We start from the raw sequence: 26423 nt of genomic DNA, 5'->3' as shown, positions 1-26423 counted from the left end.
ATAAGTAGAATCATATACTATGTGGTCTTTTGCATCAGGCTTCTTTCATTTAGCATAAAGTTTCTGAGGTTCATTCATGTTCTTGTGTGTATCAGTAGTTGTTCCTTTTTAGCTGAATAATATATGGATGTGCATTTTGCTTATACACTCACCAGTTGATTTATTATTTTAGGGCATATTCTGAAGAATGTTCCATATGTACATGAAAATAATGTATATTCTGCTGTCATTGTAAGGAGTGTCCTATATATATCACTTAGGTCAAATTGGTTAATAGTGTTGTCTAAGCCTTCTATATTGTTACTGATATTCTGTCTAGTTTTTCTGTCATTTATTGAGATTGGTGTAGGGAAATCTCTAACTCTTATTATTCAACTGTCTACTGTCACTTTTCACTTCATGTATTTTGAGGCTCTTTTGTTAAGTCTGTGTATGTTTATAATTGTTATAGCGTCCTGATGTATTCACCCTTTTATCATTGTAAAACGTTCCTCTTTGTTGTAATGTTCCTTTTCTTAAAGTCTATTTTATCTTATATTAATATAGCCAGTTCCAGCTGTCCTATGGTTCCTGTTGCATGGCATACCTTTTTCCATCCTTTTCCTTTCAACCAGTTTGTATCACTGAATCTACAGTGTGTCTCTTATAGATAGCATATAATTAGATCTTGCTAGTTTATGAAGACAGTCTTTGCCCTTTGAATGGGGATATTTAGACCCCTCACATTTAATGAAATTATTGATATGATTGGGTTTACATTTTCCATTTTGTAACTTGTTTTCTATATGTCTCCTTTATTTTTATTCCTCTGTTCCTCCTTTACCATCTTCTTTGTATTAGATGTTTTCTAGTGTACCATTTTAATTTTTTATTGATTTTTTTTTTACTATATTTTTGTGTCATTTTCTTAGTGCTTGCTCTAGGGATTACAATATGCATTTTATCTTAATCTACTTCAGATTAATATTTAATTCCAGTGAAACATAAAAACTTTGCTCCAAGGTAGTTCCATTTCCTCTCTTCTCCTTCGTTTTATTATTGTCATATATGTATTACATCTATGTCTTATAAACCCCAAAGGACACTATTATAATTATTGCTTTATACACAGTTAAGTCTTTAAAAGATGTTAAGAGAAGAAATGAGAAAAACTTTATTTATAGAGCCTTTCATAGTAACCCATGTACTTATGATTTCCTGTGTGCTTCATCTCTTCCTGTGGATGCTGGTCGCCACCTGGTGTCATTTCCTTTCAGCCTGAAGAACTTCCTTTAGTGTTTCTTATGAGGCAGGTCTGCCAGCAAGGAATTCTGTTAGTTGTTGTCTATCTGGGAATGTGTTAATTTTGCCTTCATTTTTGTAGGACAGCTGTTTGGATACAAAATTCCTGGTTAATGGTTTTTATTTTTCTTTCAGCCCTTTGAATATGGCCTTCCACTTCTAGCCTCCATTGTTTCAGATGAGAAGTCAGCTGTTAATCGTGTTGATGTCCCCCTCCATGTGATGAGGGGGACAAGTTTTTCTTTTGCCACTGTCAGGATTTTCTCTTTATCTTTCAAGAGTTGGACTCTAAAGTGTTGAACTATAAATCTCTTTGTATTTTAAAACTGCTTGGGATTTTTAAAGTTGGTTACATGTGAAACATGATATTTTTCATCAAATTTGGGAAGTTTTCAATCACTATTTTTTTTGAAATAATTTTTCTGTTACTCTCTTTTGTCTCCTTCTAGGACTTGCATTACACATATATTGGCATACTTATTGTTGCTTCAAAGATCTCTGAGAGTCTGTTCTTTTTCCTTCAATTGTTTTGTTCTGTGTTTCTGTATATTCTTCAGATTGGGTTATTTCTATAGCTCTGTTCTAAAGTTCATGTATTCTCTCTTCTGCCATCTCAAATCTTCTGTTGAGCCCCTTTAGTGAATTTTTCATTTCAATTATTGGACTTTCAACTCAAGAATTTCCATTTGTTTTTTTATATTTTCTGTCTCATTGAGATTCCCTATGTGTTGATTCATTATTATCATGCATCCCTTTAATTCTTTAAACATGTTCCCTTTAGTTCTTTAAATGTATGTACATAGGGTTTTTTAAAAGTATTTGTCTGCTAAATACAAAAATCTGGGAATATTCAGAGAGTTTCTATTGACCTTTTTCCTAAGTATGGGTCACACTTTCCTTTTCCTTTGTACACTTATAATTTTTTAATTAAAAACTGGATATTTTAGATAATGTATTGTAGGAAACTCTGAATTCTAATTTACTCACCTAAACAATGTTGTTGTTGAATTGTTTGGTAACTTGCCTGGGATAAATCTGTTAAATCTGTCTCCTCTACAATATGCAGTCACTAATATCTCTGGTTATATTTGTTGTTTATTCTTCCTTTTATTTTTAAACTGGCTTCCTAGGGGTCACCTCTGTTTCTGTGTAATTCAGTGATCAACCAATGATTGGACAGATGTTGCGTTCAAACCTTGAACTAGTAGAACTTCCATTCTCTGCCAGTAGATCTGCGTGAGGTAGGGAAACGCAGTCAAAGTTCAGATGGTTTTCAAGTTCTTCAAGTTTGCCCTGGCTTTTACTTTCCGCTGGACTCTTCACATTACCCCTGCCCTTGCCACAGTCTTAGGGTTGGCAGGAGTGTATGGGTACCCTGAGCCCTCTCTGGTCTCCACTGCACGTGCATGCTCCCTAAGCCAGGCACATGTTCGCCCCAACAATGAGTAAAAACTCAGACACAGCATCAGTTCTCCCCATTCACTTGCTGCCAAGATTGTCTATTCCACTGACAATGCCTCTGGGTGTAGGCATCACCCACTGCTCAAAATTGAATAAGCCACTTTTGACTTCGTCAGCAAAGTTGCTGGTCCCCATGGTGTGCCCCACCCTGGCAGAACCTCTGTGAGGACTGAGCTGGGGAAAGTGGGATAGAAGCACCCCTTGGCAAGAACACCACAGACTCTCACTGTTCTTACCTAAAGTATGGCAGTTTTTCATGCATAAGTGATTGTTGCATGCCTTTGGTCAATTTCAGAGTATGGAAATGGTTGTTTTTGTCAGTTTTGTCCAGGTCTATAGTTGCATTTGACGAAGAGGTTTTGCTGACCTCATCACTCAGACATAGCTAGAAGTCCTGCCTCCTACTTATCTATTTCATCTACTATCTGTCTCCCCTCTCCTACTAAGATACAGCCTCTATTCTGCAGGCTTTATTGCCACTACCCCTTTGGTCACTATTCAAGCACCACTTAGAATAAGGAGGGAAGGGTGAAAGTTAAGGTTAGAGCTGTTTTCACAGTGCCTAGAATGATGCCTGACATGCAGTATATGCTTAATGACTGTTGAATAACTGAATGAATAGCATGGAGAGAAGATGAATGGAGGTCAGGTAGCCTCCTTGAGGATCTGAGTCAGTAAGAATATAAAGGGCACAGTGGGTTCAAGAGATGGTGGAGAAAAAAGATGGACAATGCTTGGCAGTGCCGGACAGGGAAGGCACTGAGGATGTCCACGCAGTTGGTTTTGGTGTTGCAAAGTATTTCTTCAGAATTCCAGACCTTTGTCACAGAGCTAAAGACACATGTACATGGCCCAGGAGTCCGAGAAGCTGAAGAGGCTCTGTGGGAAGGAGGGACAATGGCAGGTCTAGCTGCTGCTTCGTGCCAATGAGATGAATCAGCTTATCAGCAATAATGCCCATATGCTGCAAAATGGCTGCTGCTTCCCTTCAGTCTCTCGAATCTCCCAAGAATCTCCCTGTAGCCTGTGGGAAACATACAAGAAAGGGAAGCCTGGGACGTGTCCTTCAGCCTCGCCAAGTTGTATTAGAAAGCCATCACGGGTTCTTATTCTCTGGTTTTGGATATGGGAAGCTCATGGAAGATGTGAGGCCATTCTAAGATTCCAGCAGGATGGCTCTGGGAGGGGAAGCCGGTGGGCAGGGGGAAGAGGCCAGGGCAGGGGGACATTTCAACAGTTCAGGGAAGGGCTGATGAGAAGTTGGACAAATATAGTGGTGGTAGAGACAGAACAGTCTAAGAATATGGAATGCACAGAGCTGGGTGTCTGGCTCATGTGGAAAGGAGGGAGGGAGGAGGTGCCATTGTCGGGAGGTGGCACAGAAGGAGGGACAGGTGTGGGGAGGACTGCTTGGTGCCATTCCTGACTGACCCTCAGCATTCTGTTCTCTAACTATCACATCTCATCAAGTCCAACACCGTTTGTCCATCCATCCATCCATCCAACCATTCATCATGCATTCCCTGTGGGGTGCTCTGGGCAATAGCTCTGTGAGTGAAGAGAGACACCCACTGCCCAGCTTCACACAAGCAATGATCCGTGGCATCTGCCCCTGCCCAGCACCCGACACCATAGATACTGCATTGGGGCCTGTCTGTATCTGCAGGGGACTCAGCAGTATTCAACCAGAGATCTGGTTGGCTTCTGGGGGGATCAGCTTCTCGGGGACTGATCTGGTAGGGATGGTGGCCAAGTGTATATAGAGGGCATCTTCTCTGACTGTCTCACCCACTCGCTCTGGCCCTTCACACTGGAAGAACTCTCAGAATTAAGCTAAAGCTCCAGCCAGCCTGAGGAAGCCCCTCAGACCCCAGCCCACCCACACTGCATCCTGCACGTTGCCTTTTGCCTTCACGTCTCTGCTCTGTGAGCAGCTCTGTCCCCGCACCCCTTATCCTACCCCTCCTGACTTGCCTCCCGGCATTCTGGACTTTGTGTGCCAGCCAAAGTTACCTTGAGTGAAGACTCCCTGCTTGCCTCCCACTGTCCCCCCAAGCATACCTTAGCCGTAGGTCTACAAATGTTTGTTGAGCCTGTACTGTTGGCCAACAGTCATTGTTCTAGATGCTTGAACACATATGCAGAGATGCAGCCCTCCTCTCAAGGAGCTCTTGGTCTGCAGAAGCACAAGGCTCTGGTGGAGGGTGTGCAAGAAGAGCGGGAACCAGGAGGAGGGTCTCAATGCTGCTCCTGGGTCAGTGCAGGGTCCCAGAGCAGGGAACAGCCAAGTCGGCCTTTGGAGCAGGGGCAAGAAGCAGCCAGGTAGGTAGCCCGCAGCAGGCGTTCCTGGAAGAGGGCCAGGGCTGTGTCAGGCAATCTGAGGCCTCCATCCTGCTCCTCCCTGGGCTCCTGCATAAGCCCCAAGCCCAGCCTGTGACACCCAGACACACGGACAGCACTGACGCCGGCTGGGCTGGAAGGGCCTGCCACCCCAGTGTCTCCTCCACTCAGTGCCCTCTCTGCCAGCTGTCTTTATAGAAGCCCACTGATAAACACTGATGCTGTTTGGGGAAGGAGGGGGAGGGGACGGGCTGTGTCAACCCCTTAGCACCCATTCCTCCTCAAGGATGTTCACCTGCACCTGGCAGCACAAGGGACCCTAGGGAATGAGATGGAGGTGGGGTTTTCTTCTTCTTTTTTAATGAAAGAACAGTGAAGGAAGGACCTATGCTACCACCAAACTAAAAATAATAACAAATATTAGCTTTGAGATCACCTTGCACAGTTTACAACTCACTTCACCATGGTGATCTCATTAACAGCCTGTGAGATAGTCATGTCCCCATTTTACAAATGAGGAAAGTGAAATCTTTCCATACTGCTCCCTAGCTGGAAAGTGGTAAAACTATGCCCAAATCTGCCATCCCCAAAAGCAGAGCCCAAGGGCTTGGGTGCGGGTGGTTTATTTGGGAGATGATACCAGGAAGAAGGAATGAGGGGCTGGGGAGTGTGAGACATGGAAGGCAGGCCTGTGTAAAGGGCATTATCAACGTCACGCTGTCAGCAACAGACTGACTTCACAGAACCCTGAGAAGAGTATGGAGTGCCTCTCAGATGGTCCAGGAAGGACAGAGGTAGGAGAATTACCCTGCTCCCTTTCTCCCTCACCTGAAGTCTGCCCCTAGAGATGTGGATGCCCAGCACTTCTGGGCTTTGTTCATTTGCACAGGGTCTGTAGGTTCCCTTTGGCTTCAGAGAAGCCCCCAGCAGCTGAGAGCCTGGAGTGGGAACCACCAGTGGACAAGAGCTCTGTATCACACCTGTGACTGAAATCAGGACTGATCACAGAGATGGGACTTGTGACGCCCAGAGCTGTGTTACGAGCTGCAGCCTATGCCCCTAATGTGTTCCTCTCTCCAAGCTGGGGGCAATATGTGAGCTGGACAGGCTTGGGGAGACATGGAGTTGGGGTCCTGGGAACCCCAGTGCAGAGGTGCAGAGACGGGGCCAGCGAGCAGTGAGAGACAGAGTGACCGGAAACAAGATGAAGAGTCCCACTTCATGGTGGTTCCAGAAGGGTCCCTGTCTCCAAGGGTCCCCATGGGAGCTGGAATTCTCTTACTTACAGTGAGGAGGAAGGGCAGGCATGTTAGTCTGCTCAGGCTACCATAACCAAGTGTCACAGGCTGGGTGGCTTAAACAGCAATTGATTTTCTCATAATTCTGGAAGGTTAAGTTCTAAGATCAAGGTGTCAGCAGGTTTGGTTTCTTCTGAGGCCTCTCTCCTTGGCTTGTAGATGGCCATCTTCTCCCTGTGTTTTCACACGGTCTTTTCTCTGTGCATGTCTGTGTCCTAATCTCTTCTTCTAAAGACACCAGTGATATTGGATTAGGACCCATGTTAATGACTTAGTATAACTTAATCACCCCTTTAAAGACCTCATGTCCAAATACAGTCACGTCCTGAGGTACTGGGGGTTAGGACTTCAACATATGAATGCAGAGTGGGCACAGTTCGGCCCATGACAGCAGGGAAAAGCCCTCTTGCTTTCCTGGATCCTGAGCTGTTGGCCCTGAGGAATAGTAAGGCATCTGTGCCCCAGGAACAAGAAGGCTGGGGAGAGGCTGGGCACAGCCTTCAGCCAGTGTCTAGACAGAAACTCTGCCAGACACACTGCCCTCTGGAAGCCAGCGGAAGCCCACACTTACCCACCCTCAGCGACCGAACCAAATAGGGGCTGAGTCAGGGGCTTTCCTTAGGGAACCAGTTTCTTACGCTGATTTCTGTTCCTGCACATCTGGGAGAAATGACTCGACCCTGAGAGTGGTTGCGAAATGGCAAACCACAGTGAGGGCTCACAATTCTTCTGCACTCCCGTGTGGTCTCACTTACTGCTGCCACAGCTCTGTGGGGGCAGAACAGCCCTCCCTGTTGGCCAGATAAGGAAGATGAGATTCAGGAAATTCATTGACGCCCAAGGGCACACTGCTACTGAGCAGCAGAAGCAGGACTCAACCCACATCTGAGCTGACCCATCTCTACTGCTCATTTGCAGCTGCACCTCCGCCTTCAGGGACATTGGCTGCACCCCTTGGCCATAGCCATCAAGTCCCCCCCCACAACTGGAATGTGTATCCATCGGCTTTCCACAGTATGACTGGGTTAGTGGTACAAACGGGCTTCTCTCAGCATGTTTGATGGCTGGTATGTAAGACTGCCAGCCAGTTACCATAGCAACAGTGGTGGGAAGAAGCAGCATCCTGGTGGCCTGGGTAGAAAGTGAGGATTAACATGGGGACAAAGATGCTCATAGCATGGACTTTCAGATACCTGCCCTAAATGCCATCTAAGACTCAGTACATCCTGAAGACCAGCTCAGCCCAGTGTTCAGTTGAGAAACTGTTTTCACTCTTTTTTATGGCTGAGTAATATTCCATTGTGTGTACGTGTGTGTGTGTGTGCACGTGCATGTGTGTATATATGTATACACCACGACTTTTTTATCCATTCATCTGTCGATGGACATTTAGGTTGCTTTCATGCCTGTTATTGTAAATAGTACACCAGAAACTAACACAACATTGTAAATCAACTATACTTAAACATAAAAAAAATAAAATAGCATTCTAGGGGGAGTTAATTTTAAATCTGTCCAAGATGGCTGAGGGGGACGAGGCAGCGCGGAGGCGGCAGCCACACGAGGGGCTGCAGTGACGGAGGCGAACCAGTGACCCAAACACCGGGGTTAACCACGTCTTGTCCAGGACCCTCCTAGGTGAGAATTATGAAGATGATGACCTAGTAGACTCTGATGAGGTTATGAAGGAACCATGTCCAGTATAGATTGTTCTTTCACATGAAGATGACCATAACCCTGAGCTTGATGAAGAAGCTTTGGAGCAGATATTGCTACAGGAGCACATAGGAGATCTTAACATAGTAGTGGTATCCATGGCAGGAGCTTTTCCTAAAGGGAACTCATTTCTACTGGACTTCATGCTTAGATATATGTATAACAAGGATTCTCAAAGTTGGATTTGTGGAAACAATGAACCATTGACTGGCTTTACATGGCGGGTTGGTTGCAAAAGAGAAACAACAGGCATACACATCTGGAATGAAGTGTATGTGATCGAGAGACCTAATGGAACAAAAGTGGCTGTGCTGCTGAGGGATACCCAGGGTGCCTTCGATAGCCAGTCAACTATCAAAGATAGTGCAACAGTGTTTGCTCTGAGCACTGTGACTGGCTCTGTCCAGGTATATAATTTGTCTCAAAATATTCAAGAAGATGATCTTCAACACTTGCAATTATGTACAGAATACGGCAGACTTGCAATGGAAGAAATCTACCAGAAACCATTTCAGACATTAATGTTTTTGATTCGAGACTGGAGTTATCCTTATGAACATTCATATGGTTTGGAAGGTGGAAAACAATTCCTTGAAAAGAGATTGCAGGTAAAACAAAGTCAACATGAAGAGCTACAGAATGTAAGGAAGCACATTCACAACTGTTTCTCAAATCTTGGTTGCTTCCTTTTGCCACATCCTGGTCTTAAAGTTGCAACTAATCCTAGTTTTGATGGGAGATTGAAAGATATTTATGAAGAGTTTAAACAAGAGCTTCGAAATCTGATTCCATTGCTACTTGCCCCAGAAAATTTGTTAGAAAAAGAGATAAGTGGATCTAAAGTCATTTGTAAAGATCTTGTACAATACTTTAAGGCTTACATTAAAATTTGTCAAGGAGAGGAACTTCCACATCCAAAGTCCATGCTTCAGGCAACAGCTGAAGCTAATAATCTTGCTGCAGTAGCAGGAGCAAGAGAGATCTATTGCAAAAGTATGGAGCAGGTAGGCGGTGGGGACAACCCTTACATTGCACTCTGGAGTAAAAACACCTGGATCTCAAGGAAGTGGCAATTAAACAGTCTTGTTCAGTAAAAAAAAAATGGGTGGAGATGAATCCTGCCGTCGTTATCAGGACCAGTTTGAGGCTGAAATAGAAGGAACCTATGCAAATTTTATAAAGCACAATGATGGCAAAAATATCTTCTATGTTGCTCGTACCCCTGCCACACTGCAGTCATGTTTGCTACGTATATAATCTCAGGACTGACTGGCTTCATTGGCCTAAACTCTATAGCCGTCTTGTGTAACCTTGTCATGGGGTTAGCACTGACGTCTCTTTGTACTTGGGCATATGTTAAATACTCTGGGGAGTTCAGAGAAATTGGAACAATGATTGATCAGATTGCTGAAACGCTTTGGGAACAGGTATTGAAGACCCTTGGTTGGTAATTTCATGGAGGAAAACATAAGGCAGTCTGTAACAAACTCTACCAAAGCAGACCTGACTGACCAGGTGTCTCATCATGCCAGATTAAAGACAGACTGACAGTTCATCTCTTCATGGACTCCACTCTTTCTTTTTTTCATTCTTGCTGTACAGTGAGAACTCAAATAAAAATAAACCAAAGTTTACAATCAACTGTAGAAGTAGTTTAGTATAACTGGCTTCACAGATGGCTGCCACAGAGTGTGAGATTGTTTGTTGGTTTTAAGCATTCTGTTCATGGCTCCTAAGACATGAAGATTGGCTGAGGAGCATTAGTTTTCATGCACACTTGTGCCATGTTTAATTCTTTTCTTTCCCTTTTTACTTAAACTAATGTTAGTGAAATTTATCTTATGGAAAGGCTGTTTCAGGGAAATATTTTAAGAAATCTATTTAGAGTCTCTTTAACGCAGTGTCCCATTGAAATTTTAATTTTTAGAGAAGTTATGAATCAGTGTATCAAGAATCAGATTGGAATGACAAAGAAGCCTTTACTGAGCTACGACATTAAAAGTATATATTGCTTTACTGCCTTCAATACCAGTATTACATAAATGCATGTATCAGAAACTTCACAGAAATTACATGACAACTCTTGCAGCTAAGAAAGTGATTCTGAGGTGTACATTTGTCTTACCTTTTTAAATTTATAAACCTGCCCTAAAAGGAGAAACATATCTGGGAAACTGAACCGTCTTTATGCAGTTTAGCCTTCATGTACATAAAATATGCCATTAATTTTATTGGGGGGGAAATTCCATCCAAAAATGTTGCCTACAGCTATGAGTTAAGAGTATCTATACAGTGTGTAGCTTTTATTTTCTAAAATCACAGATAGGGCAAGTATGTGAATTATAAATATATAAATAGGATTTTGTATTAAAAGTTTTGTAGTTTATGACAAAATCTGGTTCTGTGGTAGGCTAATGAGTACAGACCCTGTGAAGGAATGTTTGTGGCTCATGTCAGTGTGTGAGTGCATAGACAATTTGAAGTTTTTGTTATATTTGTGATATTTATCTTCTTGAGCACTGCAGTCTCACCACGCCCCCGACCAAGGGAATTCAGTGGGAATGTTTATTGTGACTTTGTCCTCTGTTGCATTTTAAAGTTCTTTCCTGTAATTTATTTTCAGTATATAATTAAAAATTTGTATATATAAAATGAAACTTGTGATTTTTTTAAGGAATTCTTCAAATATGTATTCCATTACATAAACCTATTTGTTTATACTGAAAAGAGCATGAGTGGGAAACACCCAAGTGACAGCTGTAAGGTATCGTACCTCATACCTTGAAGCTAAGCTTGTAAAAAGTTATTTTTCAGTGTCTGTCTCTGTTAGGGAAAACTTGTTGTGATTAGCCTAGGGGGTGTATTAATTTTGTTTTTCTCTCTCTTTTTTGTGGTATATGTAAGGCTAACATTTTGCAATACTTTTGTAGCCTTCTCTACGAACACCTATTAAAGCGTCTAGTTTGGGTTTTTTTGGTTTTGTTTTGTTTTGCGGTACGCGGGCCTCTCACTGTTGTGGCCTCTCCTGTTGCGGAGCACAGGCTCCGGACGTGCAGGCTCAGCGGCCATGGCTTATGGGCCCAGCCGCTCCGCGGCATGTGGGATCTTCCCGGGCCGGGGCACGAACCCGTGTCCCCTGCATCGGCAGGCGGACTCTCAACCACTGCGCCACCAGGGAAGCCCCCTAGTTTGGTTTTTAAGTGAAGAGAACTCAGATGTTGAGCTGCATGACTGAAAGTTCTAACTTTACTTTGGTTGATATATCCGCCTCCTGCTTCAAATCCTGTTTTTATATGGATTATATTTGTTTCCATCTGTATTAAACTGCTACCAACTCATCTGTTCTTAGACAGAAAAAAAAAAAAGCATTCTATTCTCCCCCAACCCCCAAAACAAACTGTTTTTTCTCCTCTCCCCAGACCTCTGCTCCCTCCTCTTCTTAGCCCTATGTCATGATCCAGTCCTTGTTAACTTCCCAGCGAACAGGGAAAGTCAACCCTTTCACCTTGACACTGGCATCATTTTGCCAGTTCTGAAAAGAATAGTCTTTAAAGAAAGCCAGGTCTAGGTGTAAATCTTAGTTCCACCAATTACTTACTCTCTGGTCTTATTCCGGTGATATAATCTCTCCACTTGGGTTCCTCACTATAAAAGGGAGATCATGATAGACCATATCTCACAGAACTTTTATAAGGATTGCCTAGCTAATAAAACACAGAGAGTTCAAGAAAGGGCACAGGGTAATTCCTGAATGAATAGAAATTCCCTTTCAGGTAAACCATTGGATCCTACTTTAATCTCAGGTTGTGAACTGTTGGCTTTGGGAATTTTTTTAGAAGAAAGTAGAATAATGGGTTTTTACTTGATTCAGACTCTGTGTGCAGACACAGGGACCCTATATTTGGAGCCAGGCCCCCAGCCTTACTTCTCCAGTGTTCAAGGAATGCAAATCCAAGGCCAGTCAACTGAGTGTCCCAGGGGAAGGCAGATCATCATAGAGCTGAGAGCTAGCTGGGGCTATTAAAGGTGGACTCAAGGCTTCCCTAATGAGAAGTTGATATTTAGTCACTCAGTACAACAGTTCCTGTTGTGCCAGGAACTGTTCTAGCTACTGGGAATACAGTAGGTAACAAAGCAGATAAAAATCCCTGCGTCCTGGAGCTTACATTCATTACTTGTATTAATCTAATGGAGAGATCTAAAGGAAGTTGTTCTCTGAAGTCTTCCATGTGGGTCACAGGCCTCTGGAATCTTCTAGGAATGGGGAGCTGGGAGGTGCAGTAGGAGTTGTCTGAAAAAGAATAGTCATTATGCAACAGCTTTTAAAATTTAAAGACCCAGGCTTCTGGTTTTATCTTTGGTGTGTAAAAAGCTTAGAAATTATCATTCCCACCCTTACTATAAGGAGAAAACTAAATGAACTTAAAATCAATGACTTCTTCGACCCATCAGAGAATTGAGGTCACAGAGCAAACCACTACCCCAAATCTAGAGACACAGGGAAATTCAGAAGATAACAGCCAAGATATGGCAGAGATTTTGGAATTATCAGGTAGATAATTTAAAATAACTATGATTAGTATGTTAAGGACACTAATAGAAAAAGTAGACAACATGCAAGAACAGATGGCTGACAAAGGATTAATTTACAAAATATGCAAGCAGCTCATACAGCTCCATATCAAAAAAACAAACAACCCAATCAAAAAATGGGCAGAAGACCTAAATAGACATTTCTCCAAAGAAGTCATACAGATGACCAACAAACACATGAAAAGATAATTGGCATCACTAATTATTAGAGACATGCAAATCAAAACTATAATGAGGTACCACCCCACACCGGTCAGAATGGCCATCATCAAAAAATCTACAAACGGTAAATGCTGGAGAGGGTGTGGAGAAAAGGGAACCCTCATACACTGTTGGTGGGAATGTAAATTGATACAGCCACTATGGAGAACAGTATGGAGGTTCCTTAAAAAACTAAAAATAGAACCACCATATGACCCAACAATCCCACCACTGGGCATATACCCAGAGAAAACCATACTTCAAAAAAAACACATACACCCCAATGTTCAGAGCAGCACTATTTACAATAGCCAGGACATGGAAGCAACCTGAATGTCCATCAACAGAGGAATGGATAAAGAAGATGTGGCACATATATACAATGGAATATTACTCAGCCATAAAAAGGAACGAAATTGGGTCATTTGTAAAGACGTGGATGGACCTAGAGACTGTCATACAGAGTGAAGTAAGTCAGAAAGAGAAAAGCAAATATCGTATAATAACGCATATATGTGGAATCTAGAAAAATGGTATAGATGATCTTGTTTGCAAAGCAGAAATATAGACATAGATGTAGAGAACAAATATATGGATACCAAGGGGGAAAGGGATGGGGAGGGAGAAATTGGGAGACTGGGATTGACACATATACATTATTGATACTATGTATAAAATAGACAACTGATGGGAACATACTGTATAGCACAGGGAACTCTACCTAATGCACTGTGGTAACCTAAACGGGAGGGAAGTCCAAAAGGGAGGGGATATCTGTATGCATATAGCTGATTCTTTTTGTTGTGCAGTGGAGGCTAACACAACATTGTAAAGCAACCACACTCCAATAAAAATTAATTTAAAAAAGAAAAGAAAAGAAAAGAAAAAAAGAACAGACGGTTAATGTAAGCAGAGAGATGGAAACCCTAAGAAAGAATAAAAAAGAAATGCTAGAAATAAAAAACAGTGCAACAGAAATGAAGAATGCCTTTGATGGGCTCATCAGTAGACTGGACACAGCTAAGGAAATAATCAGTGAGCTTGAAAATATGTCAATAAAAAATTCAAACTGAATACAAAGAAAAAAGAGAACAAAAATGCAGACAGAATATCCAAGAATGGTGAGATAATTTCAAAATGTGTAATAAGCACATAGTTGGAATGCCAGTAGGAGAAGAGAAAAGGGAACAGAAGAAATATTTAAAGTAATAATGGCCAAGAATTTTCCAAAATTAATGACTGTGTAGTAGAGAATTCTTGCCCAAAAAGAGGGCTAGCGTTTTTCCTTGGCTTCTGGGAGGGAAACTTGGTTGTACCTGATAGGAATGTCTTCATTTAGGGCAAGGGTTGGCTATACCAGATCTTAGAGTATTGCTAACCACACCTGATAGTAGAAGCTGCTCATGCTAGAAAGACCAATCATGTGATTTAAGGTGGGAGCTTTGGGTCGAGTGGTATCGGTCAACCCTGAGGCTGAGATCAACCAGGTGGACAATCAATCATGCCTGTGCAATAGAGCCCAAATAAAAACTTCTGAAACCTGAGGCTCTGGCAAGCTTCTCAGTTGGCATTACTCTGTATTGTCACGCATTGATGCTGGCTGGGCAATATGTCCTGACTCCATGAGAGAGAACAATAGAAGCTGTGTATTTGGAACCTTCTCAGACTCTGCCCTATTCATCATTTCCTTGGTTGATTTTAATTTGTATTCCTTCCCTGTAATAAGCCACAGCTATGAATATAATAGCTTTCAGTGAGTTCTATGAGTTCTTCTAGCAAATTACTGAACAGAGTGTGGCTTGGGGGAACACCCCCAAACTTGCTGTTGATGTCAGGAGTGAGGTTGGCCTTATGGAGAACTGTGTGCCCTCAAACTTGATAGCTGACTCTAAACTTTGTGTCTTTGCCAACTCCAGGCAGTGACAGTCAACAAACCACAGATCCAGGAATCTCAGAGAACACCAAGTAGGATAAAATTATGTGCATATTAGGCACATCATATGCAAATTGCAGAAAGCAAAAGACAAAGAAAATCTTGAAAGAAGCTGGGAGTAGGGGTAACCACCTTACCTTTGAGTAACAAGGATAAAAATTACATCAGACTTCTCATCAGAAACATACAAGCAAGAAGAGAGTGGAGTGAAATATTTAAAGTGTTGAAAAAAACATCCCAACCAGTATAGGATTCTATATCTATTGAAATTATTCTTCAAAAGTGAAGGCTAAATAAAGACGTTCTCAGACAAACAAAAATTGAGTGTATTCATCACTAGTAGACTTGTTATGCACAAAATGTTAAAAGATGTTCTTCAAAGAGAAGGAAAATGATATAGGTCAGAAACTAAGATATACATAAAGAAAGAGTATCCAGAGAAGGAATAAATGAAGGTAAAACAAAATCTTTTCTTTTTCTTATTCTTAATTGATCTAATAGATAACTGCACAAAGTAACAATAGTAAGTGTTTTGGGTGATTATGGTATAGAGATAGCTAGACTAGTAACAGCAATGTCATAAAGAACAGAAGGGAGGAATTAGGAATACTCTGTGTAAGGAACCTGCACTATTTGTGAAGCAGTAGTACATTGTTATTTGAGAGTGGACTTAGATTAGCTGTAAATATATATTGCAAACTGTAGGGCAACCAAAATTTTTTTTAAATAAGTATAATCAATACGCCAAAAAGAAATCATTGGAATATGCCTACCACTACTAAAGAAATTGAATCAGTAAGTAATAACTTTCCAAAAAAAGAAATCACCAGGCTTAAATGGTTTCACTGGTATATTTTACCAAACATTTAAGGAAGAAATGATACAAATTCTTTACAATCTCTTCCAGAAAATAGAAGTAGAAGAAACACTTCCTAATTCATTCTATGAAGCCAGTATTACCCTAATACCCAAACCAGATAAAGACAAGAAAGGAAAGCTACAGACAAATATCTCCTGTGAATATTGGTGCAAAATTCCTCAACAAAATATTAACAAAATGAACCCAACAGGGACTTCTCTGGTGGTCCAGTGGTTAAGACTTTGCCTTCCAATGCAGCGGGTGCAGGTTCAATCCCTGGTCAGGAAGCTAAGTTCCCACATGCCTTGCGGCCAAAAAACCAAAACATAAAACAGAAGCAAATTCAATAAAGACTTTAAAAATGGTCCACATCTTCAAAAAAATTTTTAATAAATAAAAATATTTATTAAAAAAAAGAAAAAGAAAATGAACCCAACAATGTATAAAAAATTATGTAACACAACCAAGTGGGGTTTATTGCAGATGTGCAAAACTGGTTGAACATTCAGAAAAAATATCAATTTAATCCACCACATCAATAGGCTGAAGAAGAAAAATCGTGATCAAATGAATTGTTACAGAAAAATATTTGACAAATCCAACACCTAATCATGAAAAAAACTCTCAGCAAACTGTGAAATGAGGAGGATCTCCTCAACTTGATAAAGAACATCTCAAAAAACCTACAGCTAACATGATAATGATGAGAAACTGGATGTTTTCTCCCTATTTTGGGAACAAGACAAGGATGTTCCCTTTAAGCACTCCTATTCAACATTGTACTGGAAGCTGTAGCTAGTGCAATAAGACAAGAAAAGGAAATAAAAATTATACAGATTGGGGAGGAAGTTTTAACTGGCTTCCTTCATAGATGGTAAAGTTATCTATGCAAAAACCACAAAGCATCTACAAAAAAAAAAAAAAACCCGAAACAAAAAACCTCCTAGAACTAAAAAGCAATTATAGCAAGGTTAGGATACAAGGTTAAAATACAAAATTCAGTTGCTTTCCTTTATACTTGTTTAAAATGAACCAGTGGAATTTGAAAATAAAAGCACAATGCCATTTGCATTAGCATGAAAAATTAAATACATACATAAAGATCTAACAAAATATGTAGAGAATCTACATGCAGAAAACTACAAGACTCTGATGAAAGAAATCAAAGAGGATCTAATAAATGGAGAGTTCAGGTGTCAGTTCTTCTCAACTTGATCTATAGATGTAGCACAATCTCAATAAAAAATCCTGGCAAGCTATCTTATAGGTATCAGCACACTGATTCTAAAGGTTACATAGAATGGCAAATGACCCAAAGCCACCAATACAGAACTGAAGAAGAATAACATAGTTGGAGGAATCACATTACCCAAATTCAATTTAATTATATTAAAGTTACAGTAACCAAGATAGTGTGTGGTATTGGCAAAAGGATAGACATATAGACGAGTGGAATCACATAGAAAGCCCAAAAATAGACCCACGCAAATAGTCAACGGATCTTTGACAAAAAAGCAAAGGCAATTTAATGGAGAAAGGATAGTGCTTTTAACAGCTGTTGCTGGAACAGCTGTATGTCCACAGACAAAACAAAACAAAACAAAACATGAGCCTTGATACAGACATTATACCTTTAGCAAAAATTAACTCAAAATGACAATAGACCTAAATGTGAAACACAAGATACAAAATTTATAGAAGAAAACGTAGGAGAAAATCTGGTAACCTTAGGTTAGCACTGAGTTTTTAGATACAACACCAAAACGGTGCTCCATTAAAATAAAACTATCAAAATTCAGAACTTCTGAGAAAGTCACTCTGAAGAGAATGAAGCCATGGACTGGGAGAAAATATTTGCAAACTACTTTTTTTTGAGTTGTATGAGTTTTTAAAAATATATTCTAGATACAAGTGACTTAATAGATGTAAGATATGCACAAATTTTCTCCTATTCAGCAGATTATCTTTTCACTTTCTTCATGGTGTCCTTTGAAGCATAAAATTTTTCTTTTTTCTTTTTTTTTTTTTTTTTTTGGTACACAGGCCTCTCACTGTTGTGGCCTCTCCCATTGCGGAGCACAGGCTCTGGACGTGCAGGCTCAGAGGCCATGGCTCGCGGGCCCAGCTGCTCTGCGGCATGTGAGATCTTCCCGGACCGGGGCACGAACCCGTGTCCCCTGCATTGGCAGGTGGACTCTCAACCACTGCACCACCAGGGAAGCCCAAAATTTTTCATTTTGATTACATCCAGTTTATCTATTTTTTTTCTTATTTAGTTTTCTTCTATGAGTTTATAGTTTTAGCTCTTATATTTAAGTCTTTGATACATTTTCAAATTAATTTTGGTGTATGATATGAGGGAGGGGTCCAACTTGATTCTTTTGCATGTGGATATCAAGGTGTCCCAGCACCATTTGTTGAAAGGACTATTCTTTCCCCCACTGAATTGTCTTCACACCCTTGATAAAAATCAGTTGACCATAAATAAGAATGTTTATTTCTGAACTCTTGATTCTGTTCTAGTACTGAAGTGTCCCTCAGGATGCAGGACTTTCAATGCTAAAACCAGGATAATCTGGAGCAAACTAGGATTTTGGTCACCCTACAGCTGAGTAGGGCTTGACCAGCCACTGCCCAGATTCTTCTCTGATTTTATATACATTTCACTGCACCCCAACCCTTCAACTACTGGATCCATCCTTCCTTTGAATTATCACTATAGAAATCATTGCATGTTCAGGGAAAGAATTCAAACACCATAGAAAAGTGTAAAGCAGAAAACAAGTGACTCCAAACTTCCATCCCTACTCTGCAGAAATAACTACTGTTATCTCCAAAAAGTTTTGACACATATATGCATCTTTCCTTTTGATAAGGACACGAGTGGAATTGGAACATGCATACAGTTTAACAATCAGCTCTTGAATCTGTACAATGTCCACTTTATGACTGTACGCCAGTCATTTCACAATACTCCAGAGACTGGCCTTTAGCTCCATTGAAGACTAGGTCCCCTGGGAAGCTGACTCTGAGATGGAGGTCAGCATGGAGTAAGTTTATTGAAGAGTGACAGATGTGAGGAGTGAGGAAGCAGGGCTGAGCATAGGGAGAAGTTGGACTGCAATGCAGTCATGACAGTGACCTCTGGGATCTTCATAAATCCCTTGGGATATCAGTGAAGACTTAAATTCAAAATAAAAAATTGGGAAAGGGAGCAAGATGCCATGGGTATAGGTCAGAGCTGCCACCCATTGCCTTACCCAGGGACAGAACAGGACACTGCATAGTCCCTTGTTCTCTGCTCTCTCTCAAACCCAGTCCTGGGCATGGGCTCAGAAATGTGACAGGTCCTGCCTTTATTATTTTTTCTTGCCTAATTGCCTTGGCTACAACTTCCAGTACAATGTTGACTAGTAAGAGAAGATATCCTTTTGGGCTTCCCTGGTGGCGCAGTGGTTGAGAGTCCGCCTGCCAATGCAGCGGACATGGGTTCGTGCCCCAGTCCAGGAAGATCCCACATGCCATGGAGCGGCTGGGCCCATGAGCCATGGCTGCTGAGCCTGCGCACCCAGAGCCTGTGCTCCGCAACGGGAGAGGCCACATCAGTGAGAGGCCCGCGTACCACAAAAAAAAAAAAAAAATTTCCACAAGAGAAGATATCCTTTTAAACCTGTTGAGACCTGTTTTGTGGCCTAACATTTGGTCTATCGAAGGATGTGTTCCCTGTGCAGTTTAGATGAATATGTATTCTGTTGTTTTTGGGTAGACTGTTCTGTAGATGTCTGTTAGGTCTAGGTGGTTTCTTTGTTGCTTTTCTATACATTGTTGAAAGTGGGATATTGAGGTTTCCAATTACGATTGTTGCATTCTCCATTTCTCCCTCAAGTCTACCTATTTTTGCTTCATGGACTTTGGTGCTCTATTGTTAGGCAAATATATGTTTATAATTGTTATATCTTGATGTATGGACCCTTTTATTAATATATATTGTCCTTCTTTCTCTTTTGCAGTAATTTTTGTCTTGAAGTCCATTTTGTATGATTTTAGTATAGCCACTCCAGCTCTCTTTTGGTTACTGTTGGTGTGGAATATCTTTTTAAATCCTTTCACTTTCAACATATTTGTGTCTTTGAATCTAAAGTAACACTTTTTAAAGGGTACATTGTTGGATTTTTTAAAAGTCAATTCTACCTACACCTTCCTTTTATTTGGAGAGTTCAATTCATTTACATGTAATGTGATTACTGATAAGAAAGGACTTCCTCCTACTATTTTGCTATTTTTTTCCTGTGTCATATCTTTTTTGTTCCTCACATCCTCAATTACTGAATTCTTTTTTAAAGAATTAAATGGATATTGTCCATTTAAATGGATATTGTCTGTCATAACCTTTTAATCACCTTGTTGTTTCTTTGACTGTATAGTTTTGGGGTTATTTTCCTAGTGGTTGCCTTGGGGATTACACCTTAATCTGTGTCAATCTAGTTTGGATTAATAAATACAGTATACAGAAACTTTTTATTTTATTTTATTTTTTAATTGAAGTATAGTTGATGTACAATAGTATATAAGTTACAGGTGTGCAATATATAGTGATTCACAATTTTAAAGATTATATTTATTTATTTGTGGCTGCCTTGGGTCTTCGTTGCTGGACGCAGGCTTTCTCTAGTTGCAGCGAGCGGGGTCTACTCTTCGTTGTGGTGAGCGGGCCTCTCATTGCGGTGGTTTCTCTTGTTGCAGAGCACAGACTCTAGGTGGGCAGGCTTCAGTAGTTGTGGCACTCAGGCTCAGCGGTTGTGGCTCGCAGACTCTAGAGCGCAAGCTTGGTAGTTGTGGCGCACGGGCTTAGTTGCTCCGCAGCATGTGGGATCTTCCTGGACCAGGGCTCGAACCTGTGCCCCTTGCATTGGCAGGCAGATTCCTAACCACTGAGCCACCAGGGAAGTCCCACAATACATCCTTGAGCCTATCTTACACCCAATAATTTGTATCTCCCACTGCCCCACCCCCCCTCTCCTCATTGGTAACCACAAGTTTGTTCTCTACATCTGAGTCTGCTTCTTTTTTTGTCATACTCACTAGTCTGTTGTATTTTTTAGATTCCACATATAAGTGATATCATACAGTATTTGTTTTTCTCTGACTTATTTCACTTAGCATAATGCCTTCCAAGTCCATCCATGTTGCAAATGGCAAAATTTTATTCTTTTTATGGCTGAGTATTCCATTGTATATATACCTCACATCTTCTTTATCCATTTATCTGCTGAACAAAAACCTTTATATATTTTCTCATCACTCATTATATCTTTAAATATTGTGTGCTCATCAACATAGATTTATAAGTTTTTTACACAGTTACCTTTGAAATCAGATAAGAAAAAAGAGAAGTTACAAAGAAAAATGCATCAATACCATCTTAAATATTTACCTATACCAGTACTTTTACTGATGTTCTTTATTTCTTCATGTGGGTTTGAGTTATGTCTAGTGTCCTTTCATTTCAGCCTGAAAGATTCCCTTTAACATTTCTTGTACGGCACATCTGCTAGCAATTAACTGTCTCCGTTTTTGTTTATCTGAGAATATGTTAATTGCTCCTTCATTTTGAAGAATAATTTTGCCAGATGTTGATTTGGGGTTGACAGTTTTTCATGGAACCCTTTGAGCATGCTGTCTCACTGCAGGCAAAAGCAAGGCAGCATGTGTGCACCAGACCCTCACCAGGGTCAGACGTGTACACCCAGACAGGAGCTGGATTTGAAACAGATGAGAGTGAAGCAAAGGTTGGGAGGAAAGAAGTGTTTGCCAGGGTGGGAGGGCCTCCTCCAGCAGCACCTTCTGGATGAGCTGTGAGTACCGTCGGTCATGGAAATATGACAGTAGGCTGTAGAAAACTAGAGCCATGGTCTGGAAGGATGGCCTGTGGTTTCCAGTCTGAGACAAGCAATGATTAGCTTGGTGGCATAATTGGGGAAATAAGGAAGGAAATGTCATCTGTGGGAGAACAGACAACTGGGAGACAGTGCCATCTGTGCTGAGTTAGGAAAATTAGGAAGTGAGAGAGGAGAGGACTGTGAAAACAGGGGCTGAGAGGCATGATATGGGCATCAGTTAGAATTCTGTGGGTTGCAAGTCACAGAAAGGCAACCCAAGCCAGCTAAAGCCAGAAAAGGGAATTTATTCTAAATATATGAGGTTTACAAAATCCTTTGGGAGCTGGAGAACCAGGCTTGGAAAACAGCCAAGAATGATGGTGGGGGCTTCCCTGGTGGCGCAGTGGTTGAGAGTCCGCCTGCTGATGCAGGGGACATGGGTTCGTGCCCCGGTCCGGGAGGATCCCACATGCTGTGGAGCGGCTGGGCCCGTGAGCCATCGCCGCTGAGCCTGCGCGTCCAGAGCCTGTGCTCTGCAATGGGAGAGGCCACAACCGTGGGAGGCCCGCATACCGCAAAAAAAAAAAAAAAAAAAAAAAAAAAAAAAAAGAATGATGGTGGCTCCAGGGGGCCTAAAAGCAAGAAGCACAGGAATCTTGCAGGAATGGCGTGGTCAGGACATCTCTGCAGGACACCTCCACTCTGTTAGAAGGCACCAAGGTCACAACAGGACATCATCACTGCTGCCAGAAGTCCATCTAACCATCTCTCAGTCTTTTCATGACATGCTCAAGATTAGATCAAACCCAGGCAGGACCATCTGATGGCCTGAGTGTACATCACATGGCCACATCCAACTGCCTGCAGGGACAGAGCAGACCAAAAAGGGAGGTGGCGGGGGGTCACTCCAGAACAGGAAGGGGCCAGATGTTGTACAGCCCCCAAACGAGTCCCGTTCCATTATAGTAAATGATGTAAAGGGAGGTGTGATTTTGAGAAAAGAGAGACCTGAATGTGTTTGTCAACTTGGAGAAGAGAACCAGTGAGGGAGGGCGGGATTAAAGATGCAAAAGGAGGGGAAATGATTGGAAGAGCCGATGGAGGTTGTGTGCCCAGTGGGGAGGGGCTGGTCAAGCGGAGGAGGAATCTTGACTCTGGGGAGAGGTGTGAGTTGGGAGAGAAGGCGCCTGGGAAATTTCCATTCTTTCCATCTGTTCCAATCCCTGCCTTTCCACAACAAGCAGGTGTTGTCACGAGGGAGAAGACTTGTTTTTCACTAATCAAAACTGACCAAAGTGGTGATCCATCATTTTCTAAAATCCGACTCTTTGTGGGAGGGGAAATCATTTCAAACCTGCTTCCTCGTTGGACCTGAGTGAGGACAGGGTTGTCACTGGAGCCTGGGCAGGCTGACGCTGGCGGTAACTCCACCTCTGGGTCCCCCACCCCCTGCTACAGGGGAAGGGTGACAGCTCCTTGAAACCTCAGAACCTCATGTTCCCAGGACCCAAAACCCACTAGTGAAGTATCATTTCCCTCTTTCCTCTCAGCCTCTGACTGCTAGACTGCTAGAAGCAGGAACTTAGCAGGGGACCCTGCCTGGCCCAGGGTGTCAGGCCTGGCAGGCTGGCGTCCCACCTGCCACTTCCCACAGTGCCCTGAGATTGACAGTTTTTCATGGAGCCCTTTGAACATGTTGTCCCACTGCAGGCGAAAGGGGGGCAGGGTCTGTCCCATGGTTGGCTCTACACACCCCTCTAATGGAAGCTTTCCCTTCTGAGGAAACCATAGTGAGACTTTGCATCTGAATAAAATTGTATCTGAAAGCTGCCCAATGAAATGGGGAGCCCAGACAGTTGCCCAGGCGCAGCAAAGAGTCTTGGGTGAGTAGAGTTAGTCTGAACCCAGGATTTACAGAGGCCTAAAAATGAGGCCTGCGAGGTTCACAGGACCTGCCAGGTACGCACAACTGAGCTGCTCGCGTCCCTTTCAGGAAAGGACTTGCCGCCCAGCTGCAAGGAGTGGGGTCAGCTGACCCCGCCAGCTGTTAGCTCTTTTAGGGTCAGCCTCAGCTTTTGAGCCAACTTTATGCTTTTCTTGGGTGGCTCCCAGCCAATGACTACACAAGGCAGTGGTAGCCAAGGTCATGCTCCTCTCCGAGAAGGCCCCCAGCCAATGACGGTAGTACATGGACCTAACCACCTCCACCCAAAGCCAGACCCTCTTCTGGGCCATCTGCCTCGGAGCTCCCAGGTGGGCTGGCAGAGACACTGTCAGGTTTGCATATGGCCCAGACACTCCCCTCCCACCCCACTCCTGCATCCTCCCCTTTCCTGAACAAGTGTTCATCCCTCATAAAACTCTCATCTCCGCATCTGCCACTGGAGAACCCAGCCGGTACACCACTCATCCATCAACTCAACACTAAGCCCCCTTGGACATCAGCTGTCTGGATATTAGCTGTTGCAAAGTGAAAGGTGATGGGTGACAAGTGGTATAGTGGAGGTTCAAACCAAAGGTTATGGTGTCTGAACCAGCTCACCTAGTTACGCCTAAGCCACCTCTCCCCCGAGGCCAGGGCTGCAGGACTCAAGGAAACATGCCTGAGGCTACAGGTCACAAGTAGGGGGCTTTCCAAGCAAAGCCTCCGAATTCTGGTCTGAACCTCTTGCTGGCCCAGTGTGTCTGGTGGTTTTCCAGGGCCCAACCCTAGGTTCTACATATTTGTTCTGCTGACTCTCTGGTGGTGTCCAGGATCCCAGGACACCAAAGACCCAGAAAAGTAAGAGTCCAGGGCTCTAGACCCCTTCTGGGGGCCTGGGCTATGTGTAAGAGGGTGTACCATAGACTACAGTGTGTGGACAAGACTGAAATTAAAAGCCAAGTTACACATCTGGAGGGGGCATTGAGCCAAAGGACAGAGACAGACTTCAGGCCAAAGGCAACAGGACTGAGGCCCCGCCCTCTTCCCTCAGGAACACAGCAACTTGCAGGACCCGAGTGCCCAGAGGTGAAACCAAGCCTATGCTCAGAGTACCAGCATGGCAAGGCCACCAAAGTGGGAGAAAAGTTCACCTTTGATAATCTGACACAATTTTGCAGTTAAAGAATAGACACATGTGTATGTATAACTGAATCACTTTGCTGTACACCTGAAACTAACACAACATTGTTAATCAACTATACTCCGATATAAAATAAAAAGTTTAAAAGAAAAAAATCTAGAAAGAATATTTTAAAGTCAGCATACTATAAGTTTTGTTTATAGTTTATATTTCAATTATAGGCTATAATATTTAAAATATTGGTTAATTTTTAAATTATAGGTAATAAATATGGGTAATTTAAATTTTATATATCTAAGTTATGGGTAAAGTCTTAGGGTCCGGCAGGAGGGCTTTTAGAAGTTTCGTGTGTCCTCAGGCATGGGTGATGAGGGAGACATTAAAGGTGGTAAACTCTAACTCCAGGGCTCCGAGCAGGAAGGTGACACTGAAACGGTCCAAAAGGATTACATCAAAGGAAGTGAAGAAAGGCAGGCAATGCGTATATCTGGTGGGAAGGTCGGGTGTAGTAACAAAGAGGACCGTAGGTAACAGCTCTTCTCGCAACCATCTGAGATGTTTCTGGTTGACAGTAGGGGCTGGGCTCACTCAATCATTCAGGGACCCAGACTGCGGGGCCTCTGCCCTCTTTTACACAGGGCTTCCAAGGTGGCCCCAGAAAAGGGAGGCAAACATGGAGGATTGTTGAGGGGAGGAGTTTTGTGGGCCACGTCTAGAAGTAGCCACAGCATGTCTGCTGATGAACAATGCCGGGGCCCAGCCACACCAAACTGCAAGGTGGCTGGGAAATGTGGAGCATCTAGGTGTGCCCAGGAGGACGGGGAGAACAAATTTGGGTGGAGAGCAAACATCCTCTGCCCACAGCAGGGAGTCGACAGTGACTGGAGCACACAGAGCAAACCTCATAGGGGATGACCGGAGGCATGCTGGCAACCGCCTAACAACTGGCTTTCTGGAAGGAAACAAAACGGAAGTCCTGGTTATGTCAAACTGTAATCAATATCGAGGCTGCAAAGAACAAAGAGCTTTATTTGGGGGTCTTATGAATTGCAATTTGGGATACAGATTCCAAACAGTGTTCCGGGGAAGAGAAAGAGTCAGGGGCTTATAAAGGCAAAAGACACAAGGCTATACTCTGACACAGGAAAAGAAATATTTGTCCTTAAGGAATAGGCTATCATGAATTATTCTAGGGTAAGGGTCTGATAAGTATCTCAGGTTTCTAGCAGGTGTTCTGGATGTCTTCTTTAGGACAATATGTAGTTAAAAGATTAGATTCCATCTGGGCTGAGACATGCGTAAGCCACATTTCCTCAACAGCCTCCAGGCTTCATTTTAGAGACCTCTCATAGCAATACCAACTCCACTTTTTATTTTCTTTTCACAATTGATAGCATTTGCTGATTTACTTGGTATATTATAAATGTTTCCACCACCATCAGCTTCAAACTACCAGCATACCAGCATGATCAGTGAACAAGGAGCTGGGAAGAGATGTATAGTAGCAGCCCAGTATATAGTTGAATTAGGGTTCTTCAGAGAAACAGAACCAATCAAGGATATATATATATGTATCTCAAGGATATATAAGTCACTTGATTATATGTATATACAGTGATCTTCCTCAACTTACAGTGGAGTTATGTCCCAATAAACCCATCGTTAAGTCAAAAATGCATTTAATATACCTAATCTACCGAACATCTTGGCTTTAGCCTAGCCTACCTTAAACATGCTCAGAACATGTACATTAGTTGGGCAAAAATCATCTGGCACAAATTCTCTTTTACAACAAAG

The 26423-nt window shown here is 42.3% G+C and overlaps 1 pseudogene; it reads left to right on the top strand.

Annotated features, from left to right (window-relative positions):
* The first annotated feature begins 7900 nt into the window (after positions 1-7900).
* Positions 7901-9644, top strand: LOC112395720 (atlastin-2 pseudogene; annotated as a pseudogene).
* The last annotated feature ends 16779 nt before the right edge of the window (positions 9645-26423 follow it).

The sequence above is a fragment of the Neophocaena asiaeorientalis genome, unplaced genomic scaffold (genome assembly GCF_003031525.2).
Source record: "Neophocaena asiaeorientalis asiaeorientalis breed wild unplaced genomic scaffold, Neophocaena_asiaeorientalis_V1.1 scaffold202, whole genome shotgun sequence".
NCBI classification, from domain to species: Eukaryota; Metazoa; Chordata; class Mammalia; order Artiodactyla; family Phocoenidae; genus Neophocaena; species Neophocaena asiaeorientalis.
This window is presented reverse-complemented; position numbering and strand designations above follow the sequence as displayed.